The 20,799-nt window shown below is 36.8% G+C and overlaps 1 protein-coding gene and 1 pseudogene across 1 annotated transcript in view; one reads left to right on the top strand and one right to left on the bottom strand.

Annotated features, from left to right (window-relative positions):
- Positions 1–20,799, top strand: part of NYAP2 (neuronal tyrosine-phosphorylated phosphoinositide-3-kinase adaptor 2) — a 121,809-nt gene that overhangs the window by 6,190 nt on the left and 94,820 nt on the right. The gene's annotated exons all lie outside the window — the stretch shown is intronic.
- Positions 20,108–20,487, bottom strand: LOC103055415 (large ribosomal subunit protein eL31 pseudogene; annotated as a pseudogene).

The raw sequence follows: 20,799 nt of genomic DNA, 5'->3' as shown, positions 1-20,799 counted from the left end.
TTTTGCAAACTTATTTCTGGTTATATGTATAACAAGAAATTATTAGTGAAATACACACACACACACACACACACACACACACATCAATCAGAGCAATGACAATATTAACAGAAGGACTGGCAACCTCATCCTAAATATATTTACATGGAATTAAGTCCCACTGTCTTCAAAGATACCTGCCCAGTTTGCAATCTGCTGCAAATGGACACAATGTCCTGTCTGAGTGAATAGTCTATTTTAACACAAGTAACTTCTTCAAAGTTTTCAGATTAGAAAATTAAAGGTAAAATGTCCTTTGAGCCAAGATCACCTCCCGGTGATTTCGTAGACTCATCCATGCTGTTTCATTGACAACAGTGTGGATTTAGTCTGCTGTTACCTTCTTCTGGGACGTTATTTAACTTCTCATTCCAATCTATAGCCTTGGCATTAATCTCACATTCAAGCATTAATCAGTCTTGACCCTGTTTAGTTCCCAAGCTCAGAGAAGGTCAGCCAGATGCTGATTCCAGTAATGAGGCGGTGATGAGGAGATAGGATAATATGACAACATAAAAATGCATAGGCCGCTTTTATAATTTAAAAATTGCCACTGGGTAAGATTTGTGCTGAGTGAATGTCAATGACAACATGCTGTGAGTTAGTCTTCCAGGAAAACAATCCAACCCTGAAATCTATCAGAGTGGAAAATGTAAGCGTTTGGCTAGCTTGCAATGGCTGCACTAGCACAGGAATATCAGCTGTGGTTTTGTATTGGGCTACAAACCTAACCAGGATATTGAGCTGGTGCTGGTACTCTGATCTGGTCAAAACAGTTGTACAGCATATAATATTGGAAAGAAAAGAGAGAAAGTGTCTGAACTCTATTATTTGAAATAAAATGTAACAATGGGATTTCAGCCAACAATTACCGTAATAGGATAAACCCGTTAGCATCCATTAGTGTCTTGGTTCAGACATAGTCTAAGCTTCTATATTATTGCAAAGAGCTAGGCGGAATCATATGCCAAAACATTTATATAGACAGACTGACACACACATTCTTTAGCAGTCACTTTAATAATCTTATCTCTTGTGTGCAATATGGGGGAGATTTTTCATTAATGATTTGTTTTAATCAAATAATATATACCTATAAACAAATGTAAATCATGATGCAAATAGAAGGAAATGCCAGACTTTTTTCCACATTCTGTCCAGTTCTAGGACACAGTGACATCACTATATATTAAATATAGTACTCCACATGCTATTATCCTACAACCCTAGGGTTGATAGTTTAACTTGGATGTACTGCTTTTTGCAGATTGTCTTTCAGTTATGAATTTACTATATTTATAAATAACTGACATGATCTAAATGACAAAGCCTACTTCCAGAATGCTTGCATCCATATGGCCCCCCATATGCAAGCCAAACTAAATTGTGGCAGTCATAGCAATTTCCTTATAATTATCATCTTGAAACCTAAGAGAAAATAATCACTAAAATTTACCAATTTGGAAGGAACATTCAGTATGATTCTATGAAAGATTAAAAAACCAGATAAGAAAATGAAACAATACCAACTGAAAGAATTAAGGCATGCCAAAGAAAATGGATCTAGGAAGACCTGAAGTGCCAGTTTGGGATGTGAATGGATTTGTTTTAACTGGAACACCTGTTAATGATTCCCACAGATTAATCTTACAGAGTGTGGTCACTGAAATCCCCTGTATTCTATGCAATACTGAAACTGGTATTTTCAGCCAATGTCCAAAACATTTTATTGCTATATATCATCAATCATTTTTAGTCATAGCCTAACCACTTGATGAGATCATGCTTCCATTGCTTCCTGCTGCCTCATTAAGTCTGTTATTATTTGGAGACATTATTATTCTATACATGAATAATTTCCATTGGCTTACTTTTGGCTTACTCCTGAGTAAACATAGTAACAATTTTAGGAAACCATGAGGTTGAGTAAAACAGAACTTTGTTTAGTTCAAGGGTGGGCAAGCCATGATCCACAGCATTAGCAATCATTGTATGATTTCCTGCTATCATTCAGTGGGAAACCAACAAAGACTGTTTAAGCCATCAGATAAATGAAGCTTCAGCATTATGAAAAATATATATGAATGGGACTGTTTCCAATGTGAAGAAGACCCAGAAAACACCGAGCAGAGTTATCTGGCAGTGGGCTATAGAGCTCTCTTCAGTGATTTGACCAGTCCTAAATTTAAATGATCCATAACAACCCTAACACAATGTCACATGGATCATGGAAAATTAGGCAACATGGAAAATGAAAATGGCTATTCAACCTAGCCAACAATGTTGCTCAAATTTTTGAACTGGACATTTGTTTTAAAGAAAGGTCTAGGACTATGCTGGAATGTTAGAAACTTGGCATGAATGACATTGAACCTCTATATGGACCTGCTACAACTTCTGTATTCCTCTTCCTTCCTGATAAGGATCATACATAGGCATCAATGAGAAATCTAATAATGCTTCTCATTGTAGGTTCTCAATCAAAGTACTGACTAAATGGAACATTTGCCCCAGTGCCTGCTGTGATATCAGTCATTATATGGAGAGCTGTTTATACCATTAGCAGCTCTCTTCAAGGAAAAGTCTCAGTTATTAACACAGAAATGAAGCACAAGAATGAAGTATCTTGAAAAATAAGATCCATATGCAGCTTCATGAACATTGGGCTACATGCTCTCACCAAATTTCAAATAGCTCTATAGTGGAAACACATAAAGAGTATAAGGTTTCAGTCCTAATTATATTCCCATGGGATATGAATCACAATATTCTTGGGCTTTGTTTTTTAATTAAAAGTCCCAGCATCTATAATCACTGTTTTTTATCCTCCCTAAACAAACAACAATAATTCTTTTTTGGCCATCGGATGCATTATTTACAATATTCCATATCTTGCTTTCCATTAGACAGGTCATTAGGGTAGCTGTTGCAAGACAAATAAAACTGTTTCAGTTTTATTGCCTATTGCTTTGGTTAATATGTTCCTGTACATCTCACTTAAAAGGTGGTTACCCTGTGGTTGTATTCTATTCATATAATATGCTTAAACAGCCAAGTAAACACTTAGCAGATGCATTCATACAACGTAATACGCTTCATAAGTGTTAGAATATTTGTGCCTTAGTCTATTGTACATATTCAATTTATTTGGTTAATTAATGGTTCAGTGTATTGGGAGAACCCAGAAAATAGTTAATTTAATTACCAGTTTTCTGCCTCCATGTTCTAAGACCCTGTCAGCAGCCTGTTGCACAATGCAAGAAATGTTTATGTAGCAGTATTGTATCCCTTTCATATATAAAAATGATAGAGTTGAAGAGGTTATTTAGAGCATCAGTCCAACTCCCATTCAGTTCAGGAATCCAAATTAAAGCATTCATTATATATCCAGTCTCTTCTTGAGCAAACCCAGTGAAGGGAAGCTTATCACCTGCCCACTTAATTGGTTCTACTGCTTTCACTATGTTTTCCTAATATTGATCTGGAATTTCTGCTACCAGTATTCTATGCTCTGGGATGACACTCTTGTGCGTGACATTCCTACAGGTAATTGATTTAGAATAGGTCTTGACTTTTTTAATGTGGGACATTTCATGAATGCTATCGTATCCCCCCCCATCACGTCTTCTCCTTACTAAAAATTGGGTGCCCTCAAACCCTCCTTGCAGAGCTTAGTTTCTAGCCTTTTTGATTCCCTGAACTACTACAATTTGTCTGAAATCTTAAGAGTGTAATGTTCAAAACTGGGCACAGTAATTGAGAGGGCATCCAACTTACAAAATGAAATAGATCTGTTATACTTTGTAATTTAGAACTTCATGTCTATTAATGTAATGTAAGATTGTATTTGCCTTTTTTCAGTCACAGTTGACCTATATTCCATCAGCTGTGATCAACCAGAATTCTAAAATCCTTTTTCATTAGTACTGTTACTAGGTCAAGTATTCCATATCATATATTTGTGTGCTTGTGTGCTTCTTTTCCTAACTGAAACACTTTTCAGACTGCAGTCATATGAGAGTAAGCCATGAACTTAGCAGTCTATCCACTTCCCCCTACCTCTATCCCTCAACACGATTCCTTCCCACAGAATTGCTTTTCTGTTTTAAAGTCTCTTATAGATGGGCAATTTGAGCATCTGAATCATGTGGATGGGACCAATTGGCATCATCCTCCCAGTGGCACCTGTAACTGTGAAAAGTCCATATAATTGTCCACAGTCACATGGCTGGAATAGTCATATACATTCCCAGTAGATACAGTGCCAAGGTCTGCATGGTCTCAAACCTAGCTGTCCTTTAAGAAAGCCTTAAAGAGCTGGGAAAATAGGTTGTGGGTACAGATGATGCATGAATCTGCCAGAATATTGTGCACTTTGAGTCCCTCTTCCCGTAACATGGTTATTCTCTTTTGTGGGTTTCTTACTTCCTTATTTTGATAGTTTAACACTCTGGTAAGTCACCCTGAGTCACTTAATCAATGGGTGGCCTGAATGAAGTTGGATGAATGAAAGCAGTTTTTAAGTCATATGTGTTTGTATGGGGCCAAAATTAGCTTTGAACATGTTGTGAACATTTTTCATTTTACATCAAAAAGTTGATCTTTTGCTGCATTAAGTGGCCAAACATAATTAAATCCTACTCTGGACAAACTGTGTAGATAGCCAACTTGCCTTAAAGCTAACCAATCATATATACTATATTTATCCTTTATTAACTCACAGTAACAAGATACTTCACTTTAACAGGCAAAGGGGACCTTTGTGAGAGTCTGAAAAAGCTTCAAGCAGTTAGAATTTTAAAACATCCAGGTTTCTAGTGGAAAATAGTCACTAATGGATTTTTAAAAATTGTACATTGTAAAAACTTGTAATGCTAAATCCTATAAATATTTTTTTTTGAACATAGGAGGGAAGTTACCCTTTCATGAGACACTTGGATGAAATTTAATGGACCAAAAGACTCTTTATAAAATCTGTATAATGTCTTATTAGAAATTAGGTCTCTGCTGTAATGTTATGGAAAATTATAATTTGTAGTGTTCCTAGCTGGTTTAAAGCTGAGAAGTTAGAATACATAGAATAGGGAAACTATCTGCTGCATTACATGCATTCCCAGAAGGTATTACATTTTGTTGAAAGAAAAGGAGGCTGAAAAAAAGAATCTTGATTGCTGACTAGCTACATTCTGAGTTCAGGAAAAAGGTTGATCTCATTAATAAAAGAATCTTTCTAGCAATATTGCACAATCTATTTGCTATATCTATTAGCAAAAAGCAGCTCTGGTGAGTTTGCTTGCCAAATGTTGATCAGCTGCTTTCATAAATGCCACACTAATAGCTAACAAACACTTTCATTACTTGTGACTTGCACTGTAAAGGTTGGGAAAAGAATGTGTTACCCAAGTGAGTGATAATAATGAAAAGAGTAAGTGCAAAGAACTATGAACTCTGCATTAAAAAAACTACTTTTCGGTGGTACAAATACATAAATATATTTTGCACCTCACTTGTTAATCTATTGTTAATATTCTATGTATGTATGCACAGTATGTATTTCAATTTATATGGCTACCCAACTCAAAATCATGACTTTGGCAGCTAACAACATTTAAAAGCACCTTAAACAACAACAGAATAATAAATAAATAATATCTTTTAGATATAAGAATGCACAGGTAATGGGGAACATTGAATTCTGCTGGGCTTTATGAACTGTTAAATGCTAATTTGCATTATTTAATATGGAAATCATTACAAAAAGAACTGTTGATTATTGTTTGCTTAGATTATAGAATCATAGAATATAAAGCTTGGAGGATACCTTGGAGATAATATAGTCCAACCCCTTGCTCAGTGTAGGAATCTACTTTTACAGCATCCCCAACAGATGACCATCAAGGCTCCATTTCAACACCTCTAGCAAAGGAGAATCACCCCTCCAAGGCATTCAGTTCCATTAGTGAGTAGCTCCTACCATTAGGATTTGTTAAAACTCCAACTGACATATACTTCCTTGTAACTTAAACCCATTGTTTCTTGTCCCATATGGAACAACTCTGAATAATTCAGTCCATCTTCCGCATGGCAGCCCTTCAGCTATTGTATCACTCTGCAGTCTTCTCTTCTCTAAAAACATCTAATGCCTCCAAACATTCCTCATAAAGTTTTCCTTCTAGGTCTTTTATCATTTTGATTGTTCTCTTCTGGACTTGGTCCAATTTATCAATGTCCTTCCTAAAGTGTAGTTACCGTAACTGATCACAATATTCTGAACTCAGAAACAATGACTTCTCTTGTGCTTGACACTATGAAGAGATGGCCTTTTAAAAAAATTGAATTACTCCACAAAGTATTGACCTATTGACAACTCTTAATGCTATAGCAAAATCAAATAATACTGATATTCATATATCTCCAAGTAAACAATTCTGGGAACAGGGAGTCTAGGATGGCTCTTTCCATCCATGCATTCCTTGAGTTAAATACTGGAGAAGATCACATGCCCAATTGCTTCCTGAATGATTAGACTGGAAGAAAATAAAGATGGGTTTTTTTTTTTTTTTGTCTGCGCTCAGTCATTGCTGACCCTGCAGTGGATGAGTCCTTGCAGTTTTCAAGGCAATTGTTTTTCGGAAGTGGTTTGCCAGAGCCTCCTTCCTAGGGCAGAGCCCAGCTGGCGAGTGCAGAAGGCGGGGTTTCTATTGCTTCGCGCCCTTTTCGGGCGCACACGGTTTTTCACGCTTACCGGCAACTGTCCCAGCTCCTTTTTGCAAGGCCCCGCCAGCATTTTTCCTCCCACCGGAGTGAGAGTCCCCATTTATCTACTCATGTGAGTTTTCGACCTGTTGGGTTGACAGGAACTGGGGAGGAAACAGGAGCTCACCCTGTTTAACGCAAAGGCTGGACTCGAACCAATGAAGCGTCGACCATTTCTGGCCGGCAACTTTCAGCGTCATTAAGCCGCTGCGCCACCGCGTCCCCCTAAAGATGGGTAACACAAGCTATTTCAACTCTTTGATTCATAAATCTATTTCAATCTGTTTTTCATCCATCTATTTTTTAAGAAATCAAAATTGTACAAAAATTATTCTTTTTAATCTTTTAAATTCACATACAACCAAAATGCCTGATTTTATACACATATCGTGTGTGTGTGTGTGTGTGTGTGTGTATAAAACTGTATTCTGATACATGAGAAATGTATCCATGGATTCCCATCTGATCCGTGATCCAACCTAGTCATATTTAAAAATTTAGAAGGCAAAAAATCCTCAAACTTCACCAGGAAAAAAAGAACAAGTAGGATTTTCACAGAAGTGTTTTCTTTTAGGGTAATCTGAACAAAGCATATGAAGTGAGAGCAAAAGGAAACAAGCTGAAGTCAATCCCAGAAAGACAGCTAAAGTAGATGGGAAAAGAAATACAAGGAAGATATAAAGAATCAGAAAAGTTTTCAGTGAAGGAACAGACCTGGATTAGACAAGAACAAAGTAAGGATCTGGATCTAACACAGTAAATATTGTTGCATCAATCATCTGTCTGATAAGAGAAAATCATAGGTGACCTGGTGTGATAAAAGATATATGGAGCAAAGCAAAAAGCTTCTGAAACTTCCTTGGCTGGAGGAATCAATTGAGCTTTCACTGAGTACTCCAGCATTTCACTCAGAAAACCCACGATTTAAGTCTCCTTATAACTGATGGTTGACAATTTATACTAATTGGTGGCTGTTGGAGGATTAGATAATGGTGTGGAAGGACTTTGCTCTAATTTTAGAAGCAGTTCATACATTATTGGGAAAAATATAGAAGCCTTATTCAGTCTAAATAAATAGTTCATATAGCTTTTGATTCACTGTATAGTCCCCCCTCCCCACCAAATCAGGTATCTTCCAAATGTGTTGAGTATCAATTCTAATAATTTCTAGCCAGCGTGGTCAACTGCAATTGGCCACTTTATTGGAGACAGCTGGTTTATAAGAATGCAGAAAAAATATCTATTTTGTTTTGCTTTCTATTTTTGCATAGCTTCCTTTGTATAGTGATTATTGCCCAATGTTTGGCCAAAATAATAGGAAAACACTGAAAATTTATTTCAGTGCACTAAGATTCTCTCAGCAAGCAGTGCAATTCACATAAAACATAAAACACTATTGTGTTTTATGTTTTATGTGAATTGCACTGCTTGCTGAGAGAATCTTAGTGCACTGAAATAAATTTTGAAACAAAAATTGACCTACTTACCTACCTTCTCTAATATATGTGGGGGGGGAGAGAGAGAGAGAGAGGAATATCAACATCATTATTATATCCTACCTTTGGAGTAAAGAAGATTACTTCCTTTTCTCCCCACATACTGTAGCTAAACATTTCTATGAAAACACTTCTCCCATTCATTCACCAGAAATTTTGTTGTAATTTATTCCTCTTCTTTTGTGAGAATTTACTATGCCAACTTCAGGCTGGGTGTAATTGGAAAAAGAAATCCAGAGTTTTCTCAAGGGAATAACAGGCCTTTAAATTTAGTAAATCCAAAGTTGCTTTCAGTATATCCCAGACCATTTTGAGAGTTTTTATAACTAGTTAGTTTATGCCTATTGAGTATTCCTTGAGCATAATTAGACAGCGCTCCTTTCTCCTGGCAGAAGATACTTAGGTGTCATATTCATTACCTGCAGTCATCTCATCTATGGTTTAGATTGGTAAATTAACCTATATGAATAATATTCACAAATATGAGATTATAGAGACTTTCATTATGAATGTTTTCAAACATCCTTAGTTTGAGAAAAGATTTAAATATTTTGAGCCATCATCCAGTAGAAATTATATTTATTGATTTATTCATCATTTGTTAGATTTTTCTCCAAGAACTCAGGGTGACATATAAAGTATTCCCTCCTCCAGTTTCTCCCTCCCTCTCCAAAATACACCTACCTGTGAAGTTGGTTGGGCTGGGAGGTATTTATTGACCATTACAAGCTTTATTACAGAAGTGTTGGCTTTGGGCCTCCCCAACTTCTTAATTATTGCAACTTATTAACTTGCTAGCTGGCATAGATAGATAGATAGATAGATAGATAGATAGATAGATAGATAGATAGATAGATAGATAATGTTTTATTGCACACACATGCAATACCCATAGGGAAAAAAAATCTAATTTTAAAGTTAATTTTATCCAGTTTTTCCAGAGGTCATTTATTTGTGGTGGTATGCTTGTATGAAAATTTTAATATATGACAGTCTAATAAACTACTTTTGTATATGATTGGATTAAGGTTGACAGTAGAATTGGTAGAGCAAATAAGCAAAATTTAGTTCGGGATGGAGTTCCACTAGCACCTGAGTTGATATCAGCTCAGATAAGCTCTTTCTGATACAGATTCTGAAGGTCTTCTTCTTCTGCCTTCTTCTTCTTGCCAGCAGGTAACCCCATCAATAGAACTTGGTTCATGTAAGGGTCAAAAGGAGATACTCATGATATATTTCCTGTCGTAATTAGTGAACAAGACCTAGTTTTTTGAAAATGTGAAAGCTAATTAAACAGTGTTCCCAGATTTTCCCTGGACAATGCTCTGTTCCCTTAATTCTGGTTTTCTTTAAATTATGAAACAAGAAGCTGCCTCTGATATCCCAAATCTGTACAAAACAGACATGCATTGCATATTGTGGAAATGCCAGTGTGTTCATGATACATGTGGAAGTAAACCCAAGCAAAGTATTGCTGGCTAGTCCAAATGTATATCTATTTGAAAATTTTCCCTGTTTACATATAGCCTGGGTAGCAATGAAATTATGTTAACTCTCCTTTTAAAAAATATTAAGAGTTAAATGTTATGCAGCAAATTAATATCAATTAATCCTTTTTGGTTGCTAATAGATTAAATAGGACAACCCTCCTGGTAGATTCTGTGCTAGCTGATGGCACTTTCATTTATTAAGTTGAGATCACAAGTTTAGAGCCATTCAACAAATTGCCAAATACAGCCTTTGACTTGAACATCAGGACAAGTGCAGTATTTTACATCTTTGGGTACTTCCACACCGTAATTTAATTTCTGAAACATTAATTGAATCTTTCCAGGCAATGGAAATATCAAAGATGAGTATCAAGTAGTTAAGAAGCTTTGTTTGTTTTTTTATGCAGTTCTTCAAGGACAACATCCTCATCATACTATTTAATGCAAATGTTGCTCTCATCATCCACATGACATTCCAGAATAAATAAGGAACATTATGTGCAAGCACTAATCTTAAGAATCTAAGAACTGAACTTACTTCATTTAGCTTATTTGGCACCTAAGCCAATAGAGCCAGAAGATAAATATTAATGTCTATTCCTAATTATTGTTGCTTTTGAAAGAGAGAGATTTGAAAAATCTTTGCTGCAACAAACAATATGGACATTTCTAAGTCTGATTTTTAAGCTCTCTTTTCATGCAGAACAGTCAATATTCTGCTTTGTATCCCATAGTAACTGACCTGCAGAAGTAAGTTGAGGAGACAGAGCTTCTTTTAGTTAGTTAGTTAGCTAGCTAACTAGCTGGCTAGTTAGTTAGTTAGTTTGACTTATATAGCAGCCCATCTCATATGCATGACTCTGGTTCACATGCTATATCATTAAAGCATCCACCAGAAATTATATCTCAGCGCTACCACAATTTGCTGTTGAAATGTTTTGATGCAGCTTTGGGGTATGCCTTTGGAATTACAGCTGAATGTACTGTTTCTACCTTTCCCCTTTTTCAGGATGCCCAGCCTTAAATTTCTTTCTTCTTATATTTTTCCAGAACTAAATATTATTGCATAATTTACAAATATACAAATATTCTGCTCATATAGTCCATATGCTTACTTGTTTGTTCATTGTGATTTACTTAGTGTCTGAGAATAGATTTGGAACTAAAAATACAAATTTTCCCAACACAGAAACCAAAACTGTATGTAGAAAGCAGGTTGCAAAAGGAAGTAAACTTATTCAGATAAAGAAGAAGCTTTTAACTCTATCAGCAAAGTAAATTATGCCCAATAATTGTTTTCCCATTTATATTGTTCCTGCTCTTATTGTTAGTGGATAGTAGGTTAAACTGTGCATGATCAATGAGAGGGAAAGGCAGTGCAGAATTTTAAAAGATAGACCAAGAAAAGGAGGAGGAGGTGGTGGTGGAGGAGGAGAAAAGATCAATATTTCATAAAGCAAATTTCTAACCAACTTGCAGTGAATACATATTTTTCCATAGGAATTAAATTTAGCTATATTGTATAAATGATAAAAACATACATTACAGGTATATCATTCTGTCATGTGGATAGAAGCCCTCTTTTACATGACAACCCTTCTGGACCCACTTCAGATTGATCTTCCTCAAAGGAATCTATGCTAGATACGAACTGACCAATGAAGAATAGAAAGCTATTATAAACAGTTTGCCTTATAATTGATTCTTTATATTGAAAATGGTAGTTATAACTCTAATTGAAGTTTCTTCTTGGGCCTCTTTATATTATTGTGTAGCTAAATTTCTGCCACTGATGATATGCAGTTGCATTTTTGAGAAGGAATGAAAGAAATCATACATCAAAAGGATATTAGAGGGAGATTTTTGGTCATGAAAGAACTAAGAGACAAAGAAATAAAATGACTTATGCAGATTGGTAATTATATAAGCTTTGAGCTATATGATTATGTTAGCAAGATTAGTATGGAAGTACAGGAATACCAATAATGTATATACTTACAAAAGAAACAGAGCCAAAATGTAGAAAGTGAAGAGTGGTCTTTATTCCTTCAATTCAGTTCTATATTACATGGAGAGAGAGAGTCCTGATCGTGCTTGTAGTTGATTTGTGGTGAAGCCAGGATGGACTCCTTGCACTCCTTGATCTCTCAGTGGCTTTCAATACTGTTGACAATGGTATCCTTCTGGGCCAACTCTAGAGGTTGTGGATAGGGAGCACTGATTCTCTTCCTGTAATAGTATGTAGGAATGACCAGGTGAAGAAATGCTGCCTACGGAATGGTCTGATAAGAGGGTTCAATTGGTTCAGAATGCAACAGTCCAGCCAGTGAGGCATGACTCAGTAACCCCATATAACACCCCTGGTTGTCAGTTTGCTTCTAAGTATGATTCAAAATGCTGGTTATGATCTATAAGAGTTCTACATAGCATAGGACCTGGTTATCTGGGGGAACCACTTATTTACCATGGTATCAGCCCAGCCAGTTCAATCCAACAGAGTTGGCATGCTCTAAATTTAATCAATCAAGCAGTGCCGTCTGTCGGGATCTGGAAGCGTGACTTCTCTGTTGCAACGTCTGCACTCTCAGTTGAGGTTCCCCTGAGATCTGGGTGGGTCCCACCCAATGGCACTTCAGAGGGCTATAAAGACCTGGCTTTTCTTCCAGGCTTTAGGCTAGAGTGATTGGAGCCCCTTGTAGGGTGTATATATGTTGGCCGAATTTGCCATCTTGTTCACTGTTTTTTATATGGATAGTGTATTGTTGTTTGTTTTGCGAACCAACCAAAGTCAGTTAGAGTCAGGCGGTATCCAATGTTGATAAATAAATGCCTTTGTTTATATATAGCAGCTATTCTATTTGACTTATATGCAGAACAATTGCTGCATCAATGAAAATTAAAAGAAAAAAATTTGGAACAACATAAGAAGGTATGAAGATCATGTTGGCTTGATTAATAAAGCTTCATTAATTATCTGGTCTTTGTTGTCAGGTATGTTGCCACTGTCTGGCTACTCTATTTCATCAAGGAAATCCATTCTGAAAAGTGCTGCATGCTGGAATTAATGGTTCCTGTGATTTGTGCTGTAGTATTTGAACTTCAGGAAAGCCTCCATTCAATTTACAATTCAAATCAGTGAGACCTTCATCTCTGTTTGTCTAGCAACTGCATTTCCTTGCAAATGTCACTGAATATGGAGTTACCTATTTTTAGCATGTTTATTTTGTGCCACTTTTTAGGGAGTAGAGGGAAGGTTGAGGATCCAGATGGAAAAATTCTGCTCATATGTTTCATTAATTAGCTTGCAAATTAGCTTCTCATCTGCAAGGTCACTCAGAGAAGCTGTATCTTCGTATTAGTCATTCTGTTACAGCTTAAAAAGAAATAATGACTCTTATCTATCAATATTATTTTGCAGAGTAAATAATACTTTGTGGAGTGCTGCAGGACTTGGTCCTTTCTTCCCTCCTGCTTAACATGAGGCTGCTGGGTGAGGTCATCCAACAATCTGGGGTGAGATATCACCAATATGTTGATGATACCCAGCTTTAGGTCTCCACCCCAGGCTCCCTGGATGATGCCGTGGATGTTCTGTCCCAGTTTCTGGAAGCTGTGGGGGCCTGGATTGGGTGCAACAGGCTTAGGCTCCATCTAAGCAAGACTGAGTGGCTTTGGGTGTTTGGACCTTTTGATGCCAGGAACCTTCCATTGTTGGACTTGAATGGGGTGGCACTGCCTCAGACAGACCCAGTGCACAATCTAGGGGTCCTCCATAGTCAGGAGGGCCTTTGCGCACCTTCAGGTTGTGCACGAGTTGTGCCTGTTCCTGGACTGGGAGACCCTGCTCACTGTTACTCGTGCCGTCATGACCTGTCATCTGGATTACTGCAATGAGTTCTACATGGGGCTTCCAAGAGCATTTGGAAGCTTCAACTGGTGCAGAATGCGGCAGCATGGGTAGTAAATGGCGCTGGTTATTCGGTGCATGTAACTCCACTGCTCTGTGAGCTGCATTGGTGGCCAGTGTGCTTCTAGGTGCAATTCAAGATGTTAGTTGTCACCTGGAAAGCCCTTCAAGGTTTAGGACCAGGTTACCTGAGAGGCTGTCTCTCCTGAGTTGTTTCTACACATCCAATCTGGTCTGGCAGGATGGCACACTTTGGGACTCATCAGCCAAAGAATGCTGGTTGGTGGAGCCTAGAAGATGTGCCTTTTCTGTCATAGTGCCCACCTTGTGCAACATTCTCCCTCTGGAGATCAGGGTGGCTCTGACTATGCTGGCCTTTCGTAAGACCCTAAATACCTGGTTCTGTGCCTGGGTTCCGGAGTGTGTGCAGGGACCCACTTCTTGGTTGTATTAGTGATTTGGGTTTGATGTTTCTTGGCTGCTTTGTATTTTAACTTTTGTATTTTACTTTTTGTAATGCTTGTAACTGTTTTTATTTTAATTCTATTCACCACCCAGAGTCACTTGTTGAGATGGGCAGTCATATAAATTGGATGGATAAATAAATAAATAACCAGTATTTATCTATAAAAACAAATGAAGATTGAAAATAGGGATTTTCTGTGTTTTAGTATGTTCTATGTAAACTCTAACCCTTTTGATAATAAAGTATGGACTTCTCTCTTCATCTTATGATACTGCAATTGTTTCCTGTTGTTATATATTGTGGTAAGTTGAACTATTGTGTATGTTATCATTGGAGAAGTGTAAAAGTTAAAAGATGGGATTAATGTATTACTGTGAAAGAAGAAATACACAATTTCAACTAGTTTTGTTCCATCCAAACCCTAATTGTCTCCTGGTATAAGCTGAGGACATCAGCTGAATCTCTTGCCCATCCTAGAATGCAGATATAAAATGCGTCAAAGTGACGCATGGCCTTTTCCAATGGAAAAGAAATATAGAAATTAAACAAGGGAGAGAGAGAGCTGAGTCTAGTTGCTCCCCATATAAGTGGCCAAGGGCTCAAATGCTCCTCTGCATCACTGATGACTGAAACTGCTTGCTAAGAAAGATACAGTGCAATGCAATAAACCCAACTCCAAATTCTCACAATGGTCCAAGACAATATCACGGTCAATGGCAGAGATGTACAGATTTCAGATCCAATAGAAGCGAATATGTGTAGCTCAGAGTTGAATTGTGGAGTCCTTGGGATTCTCTGAGCTTGGTTGTTTTCTTGCAAATGCTTCGTTACCCAACTAGGTAATATTTTCAGTGCTAGAATGGAATGGGGTTTGCAGGACAAACAGGCAGAGGCTAGCAGAGTGCACACCAACTAGCAGTCAGAAGACACAATGAAAACTCCATAATCTTACAACACACGGACAGACTTAATCATAGTTTCAACTGGGAAACTGTTAGCATTTTAGACCAAGCTAAATCCAAAAATGCGAGGGAATTCCTGGAAGCTTGGTATTCAGACAAGGCAACCATCAACAGGCACATAGAGATAAACAACATCTACACACTATTCAAAAGAGACAATAGAAAGGAAAACAAAAGACCAGAACATCTCCTCACCAGCAATCATCACCCAGATAAGCAGAGATTAACACCAAGATTATCACCAGACATACAATCAGCAGTAAACAATACCCAAATCAAGGAACTACCAGATGAAAAAATAAAACAAAACAAAACCCCCACCCCCACCAACACTGACAGGGCATGCCACTGTATATAAACAGAGAGCAAACCCCATTCCATTCTAGTACTGAAGATGTTACCTAGCCAGTTTTTGCAAGAAAACAGCCAAGCTCAGAGAACCCCAAGGACTCCACAGATTTCAGATCCAAAGAAGGAAGGGCCCTTTGGATATAAAACGGGTCCACTCATACTTTAAAGAAACCATGCCTTTTCCTGGGCTGAGTTTCTTTAAGAAACTTCCAATTAATAAAGCAAGCATCCTCTCTAGCTGATGACAGCTAATGCTACTCCTTTCAATCATCTTTTTGTCAAAATAATTGTCATCCTAGTTGTGTCCCTAGGTATTTTAATGTGTGAATTTAAGAACTGCCCTTTATCAATTGTGTAGGAAATCTTATAGCATGATATTTAATTTTATTTCAGAGTAAAGCATTCTTGGATTCACAGATACAGAGAATAGCCTATTTAAAGTGCATTGTAAATGTTTGTGTTTGTATCACATGTGGGAATGTTAAACAATAAAGCAGTACTTATTTGTGAGTAAATCTATGTTATGCGTTATACTTTAACCCTGGAAAGTTTTATTATTTGCTTGTACCTTTGAGACACCTTGAGTTATTTCTGAGACTATAAAATGTATATTCTAAATCAGTAATTTTGTTTAACAAATTGTTCAGAATGGAAAAATACTCCAAGGTGTTTAAGCCACATACTCAAACGCAGTGTGTAAGATCACAGAATTGGCCTTTTCATACTTTATGGATGAATTTGCCAATGAATTAGCCACTCCTGGCTCTTTGATGTGAATGGCTTTGATGTAGAATTTGGTGGGGAGTGGCTCGTCCCCACCAAACCCTACAGTTCCTTCTTTTCCTTTTCTCCAGGGAGTTGCTGCTATGGGATGGGGCATGGGACACTGCTAAGGAAGTAGGGAATTAGGCAGAAATTATTGTATCCAATGTAAGTAATGTGAGAAAATGCTTAATTTTAAACAACTGTATGAATGCTGTGGATTGTGAGCTGTGTTAATTGCCTACATTGTGGCTATACAAGGATGAATTGTTCAAAATAAGTATCTTTTATGAATTGCATCAAGTGTGGGGAGTCTTGTGATCTTCCAGATATTGTTAAACATCTGGATGGACAACTGGCATACGCCATCTGTGTGTTTGTGTATTGACTGATTGATTATGTATCTTCAGGTAGATGTTGATTCCATGTAGATTTTCTCTATGACTATCTTCAACCTGGTCCTTCAGGTCTTCCAACAGTACACCCATTGCCACTATAACTGATTCTGTCCACCTTTCTCCTGGTTACCCTCTTCTTCTCTTTCCTTCCACCTTTCACCATTAGAGAGCTTTTCTGGAGAGCTAGGTCTTTGCAGTAATATGTCCAAAGTAGGATGATTTGAGCCTAGTAATTTGTGCCTTGAGTGAGAACTCTGGGTTGATTTCTTTAATGATGCATTTGTTTGTTTTCTTGAATGTCCATGATATTCTCAGGAGTCTTCTCCAACACCAAAGTTCAATAGTCTTACTATCCTGCTTCTTCAAAGTCCAACTTTCACTTCCATAGATTGTCACAGATAATACTATTGCTTGCACTATTCTGATCTTTGTGTGTATAGACACATCATGGAATCTGAATATCTTTTTCAAGACTTTCATAGCTTCTCTACTAAGTGCTAGTCTGCAAGATATTTCTTGACTGCTTGTTCTTTAATGTTGAGGGTTGATCCTAAAAGGCAGAAGCTATCTGCCACTTCAATATCTTCATTATCAATTCTAAAGCTGGTTGTTGTACCTGTCATTAGTTTGGCCTTCTTTATATTTAATTTTAGTCCCATTTTTTTTTCACTGTGTTCCTTGTCTTTTATTACTAGACCTTGCAGTTCCTTTGCATTTTCAGCTATCAAGGTAGTGTCATCAGCATAATTCACATTATTGATGTTTCTTCCACCAGTTTTAAAATCACACTCATCTTCTTCCAATGCAGCTTCCCTTATACATATTCAGCATGTAGGTTGAATAAATAAGGGAGGAGCATACAGTTTTGTCTCACTCTTTTGTCAAACAGGAACCAGTCTGTTTCACCAGAGACAGTGAGAAAGAGAGAGATTAAAACAATAATATACTTAGTAGGCTCCAAGGTGTAAGGTCTGCATGAAGGTTAGTTTGGCAATAAAACACTGGACTAAAGAAAATGGTTGACAGTTGTACTCAGAGTTCACTGCTGTTGTTTTGTTGCTACATACAAGACATAAGTTGAGATGTCCATCCTCTGTACCTTCTCATTTGATTGCAACTATTGAAGTATACCATTTGGTAATTGATGTGGTTTTGTTGGCATTTTGTGTTTTGCCTGTAATCAACTTGGGGACAGACCTTAAGACTGGTGATATGTCTGTTTTCCCCATATTGAGCAAATATCCCTCAGTTTGAGATTAGAATTAATGAAGAGTAAAGAAAAGTGGATATATACTCATTTCCCTTCTTTACCCAAATAAATGCTTGTTATTCTTTTCTTCAGAAGAAAGTTAGCTGAAATTCTAATTAAGCTCAGCTTTTTGATGGCTTCATTACAAGCAACAAAACTGCAACTATATTGGCCCATTTTGTGTATAATCATCTTTCTAACTTGCTCTGATAGCAGCCCCAGGATAGACTTAAACCTAAATAGCTGAAGGATTTGGTCCCAACTGGCCTATTATAGTTGATGCCCACCAAGTAACTGTGTTGTAGCAAATTGTCTCCTAGACCACAAGAGCTCAGAAGGGACTTTCTAGAAGCTGGTTAGTTTTTACTCCCTGGGACCCTGTCATCTACCATCTCTCATTTATCTGCCTACTGTGTGTATGGAGGAGATAAAAACCAGTAAAATACAAAAAATAACATTTTACCTAAAAGAAGCAGAAAAGAAGAGCATCTTCAATAATTTTAGTAATATGAATAGAGCTAAATATTGTGTTCCTATGCAGAGGGGTGGAGTGGGAGGGGAGAAAGAGTATCTATAAAGATAAGATAAAACCACATTTTTATTATATATGGTCCTTGTCTTTTATTACTAGACCTTACAGTTCCTTTGCATTTTCGGCTATCAAGGTAGTGTCATCAGCATAATGCACATTGTTGATGTTTCTTCCACCAGTCTTAAAATCACACTCATCTTCTTCCAATACAGCTTCCCTTATATATATATTCAGCATGTACATTGAATAAATAGGGGAGGAGCATACAGTTTTGTCTCACTCCTTTGTCAAATATATATAAAAGAATGACTATTTGTCTAAATTATCTAGTATATGAATGCATTTTTAATTTTTATTTTTAAATGTTTATGGAAAATCCAGTACATTCTTTAGAAGGTATGAATGTTAAACTGGAGTGAGCTGTGCACAGTAGACTTTTTGTCTCTATGTGTTGGTTGATTGATTGGTTGGTTGGTTGGTTGGTTGGTTATTTATTTATTACCATTATTTAATGTACTTATAAACCTGCTGAAGCATCCTTAATCTATTTACAATAAAAATAGCAGTACAATATATAATGATGCATTAAAGAATATAAAACAATATTTATTTTTTAAAAGAAATATTCATTAAAAGGAATGGGGCGACAATCACATGATTTTCAACATTAATGCTGGAAAGACCTGAATAAAGAGATGAGTTTTCAGAAGGCATCTGAATGAGTTGATCCACCCCTACATTTCAGGGGAGAGAGGATTCCTGGGCAGGAATCCCATCAGGAGAAGGTTCACCCAGTACAGCTATCAAATAGTATTCAGTAGCTGTTGGTCTATGTAGTAGGACCCACAAATTTTCAGCCATATTGAACTTCAAGTACAAGTGCAAGAGGTTCTTTATTTCTCTTCAATTAAACAGAAATAACGAACCTCTATTTCATGATCATAAGCCTTAGTAGAAATCTCCAAGATAAGTCCTTCAGTTGTGATACTACATTACAGTACAGTACAAAAGGAAGAAAGTGAGGAGTTGCCATTTGGAACTGGACCTATATTTCTTAGACCTTTCAATGAAAGTATAAAAATGAATCTAGTTCAGATAATCAGCTGTCGGTGGGTACTGCATAAAGGAAATATATTTGTCAACAGAACTGTACATTAATGCATGTCCTAAATGATTTGCTTAAAAAATACACTATTTAAAACATTTGACACAGAGTTATATAAATATTTAGTTCCACTGAAATGGCATTCTTGATAAGGAAGCCCATAATCTATGTTAAATGGAACAAAGGGAATTGTATGCAGCAAACTACTTCCTATTTCTAGGTATGTTCTTCTCTCTGCAAACCCCAAAAGATAGCTGGATGTCATCTAGACTAATAGCAATCTCAGATCTTTGAGCGCTGGCTCTTAATCAGAATCTTACTATTAGCACACACCAGGGTTATGTTTGTCGCAGCAAGTTCAAAGGGATAACAAGTGTTGCAATATCATAGATATTTACATTTTTCTACATCTAATGGGAAGCATCCAAAACAGCACAGTTGGCCAAGAGTGGGGACAACCTGGGGAAGAGAATGGGATATCTTGGAAGGAGCAAAAAGAGCTGGCTGAAATAACTGTACTAAATAACAGCAGTCAATTTTGCAATATTGTCTTGCAGGTCCATAAACTGTTTTTTTAAACCCTTTTTTTTTAATTTAGTTTTCATCCACATTAAAAGTCTGCAGACTTTTGAAAATGATGACTGGCATATAAGTAACCAGTGTATACTGGTTATTGGGAACACTTTTCATCTACATTGCGCTTTTGGGATAAGTGTACACCAGATACAATAGAACACATTTCTTATTCCTTTTGTCCAGACAGCCTTGTTGAAACAGGTGCCAATGCACATGTCAGGAGTACTCATTTCCTTCACTGCATATGTTTGACTTTTCTTAAGAGCATGAGAAGCTTCGTTCTTAAACCCCAAGCTATGGATTCTTTTATGAATATGTACAGTATATTTGCAAGTAACCACCTCATTGATGGCTAATCAACCTTTCTTCTTTTTATTGCTTTTGTTTGCATGGATCATCTTGCCTAGGACAAGCTCAAAAATGAAGGCCTACAGGGATTCCATAAACTATTAATAATTTCATCTTTCCTAGGTTAATTCCTGTGGTGACTTAACCTCCTTTCTTTCATCGTAATATTTATCATGGAGAAATTATTCTAATCATGTACTTTCAGGCAAGATTCTTAGAACAAAATAATTAATCAAAAGTAGCTTGTCATTTGATTTCTCATCACTTGATTACTCAACTGGCATCTGAATATGTAAAATGACTTGATGGAAAAACACTCTATCTGAGGTCATGCAAAATTATGTGAAAGATGTGACTTACAT

The sequence above is a fragment of the Python bivittatus genome, unplaced genomic scaffold (genome assembly GCF_059951505.1).
Source record: "Python bivittatus isolate LINGU-HERP-01145 unplaced genomic scaffold, Pbiv_v1 ctg000980_np1212, whole genome shotgun sequence".
Taxonomy (NCBI): domain Eukaryota; kingdom Metazoa; phylum Chordata; class Lepidosauria; order Squamata; family Pythonidae; genus Python; species Python bivittatus.
The sequence above is the reverse complement of the archived record's forward strand: the minus strand, read 5'-3'. Positions and strand labels throughout refer to the sequence as shown.